Raw genomic sequence first — 1419 nt, 5'->3', positions numbered from 1 at the left:
GCTGCCCGGGCAGTGCAAAGTCAATTCATATTTTTAGTAACTATCTTATCTGCTAGGATGCATGGAACCGCCTATTTAAGCCGGTCAGGGCGCCCTTCGACGGGCGAGGTGGGACTAAAAACTATGGCGCACACCGCCCCCTGCGCCTCTGCGCCCTGTACTGCCCGTGTGCGCCTCTCAAACCGGCCCACAAAGTCCCTCTATGCCCTTTGTTAAGTTTTTTCTTTTCTTTCCTAATGTTTAACTCATTTTTTATTTTGAAAAATTATTTTCATTCTATCTATTTTGCTAATATTATTTCATATTTTTATTGCTTCATTTTTATGTACTTTCTTTCATTTTTATAATTTTTTCAGTTCAACATTACTTCTGTTTTAATTTTAATTTTTTTAACAGAACCTTTTCATAATTTTTGGTACTATTATTTATTTTCCACCTTTGTTTCATTTTTTATTTCCTTCCCTAATGTTTATATTTTTTTTGCATTCAAAGTTTAACTCATTTTTTTGCTTTACTTATATTTTTTTGTTTCATTTTTACAATTTTTGCAATTCAACATTACTTCTTTTCTAATTTTTTTAAGAGAACAATTTCATTGTTTTTCATACTTTTATTTATTGTCCACCTTTGTTTCGTTTTTTATTTCCTTTTCTAATTTTTAGATTTTTTTAGTTCTAACTTTAATTCATTTCTGTTTTTAAAATTTATTTTCATTCTTATTTGCTAATAATATTTAGTTGTCCTTTTTTTCTTTTTTATTTTCTATCCTAATTTTCAAACTTTTTTGCAAACATAATAGTATTAATTCGAACATTCAATTTGCAAACAATAATTTAAAACCATGTAAACACACTCGATATTTCAGCATAGTTTTCATAAATATTTTACATAATACTAGAAATTAAACTTGACTCAACTAAACAACATTAGGAAAATAATTAAACATTACTAAAGGTTATTTCAAAAATAACCTAAACTAAACTACTCGTCCTCGACACCGCCAAAGTCCATCTCGTCGTAGAGCCCGTCGCCGTCACCGCCGTCGTCGCTGCTGCTGTCGTCCAGGTCCACCACCGGCGCGGCCGGCGCGGCCGGCGCAGCCATCGAGTCGGCACAGCGGCGTGGTAGCCGGGGATGTCCGGCGGGTCCTCCGGGTGGACGGCGATCGGTGCGAGCTGCATGTACTCCTGCACGAGGGGTGGCGGCACCGGCGCGTTCTCCGACTCCCGGATCGCCGTCAGGTAGCCCGGCATGTCCTCCGGGTCGCCGGCCTCCGCCGCCAGCCGCCTGTACTCGGCTAGCAATGCCGGCTCAGGTTCCGGCGCCGGCTCTTGCGGAGGGGCGTGGCTGGACCCGGCGCCGTCCCGCACGCGCGTGCGACGATCGCCGCCGCGATCACCGGCGAGGGTCCCGCGCGGC

This window comes from Triticum dicoccoides, chromosome 2B (genome assembly GCF_002162155.2).
Source record: "Triticum dicoccoides isolate Atlit2015 ecotype Zavitan chromosome 2B, WEW_v2.0, whole genome shotgun sequence".
Classification (NCBI taxonomy): domain Eukaryota; kingdom Viridiplantae; phylum Streptophyta; class Magnoliopsida; order Poales; family Poaceae; genus Triticum; species Triticum dicoccoides.
Note: the sequence above shows the minus strand (reverse complement) of the source record.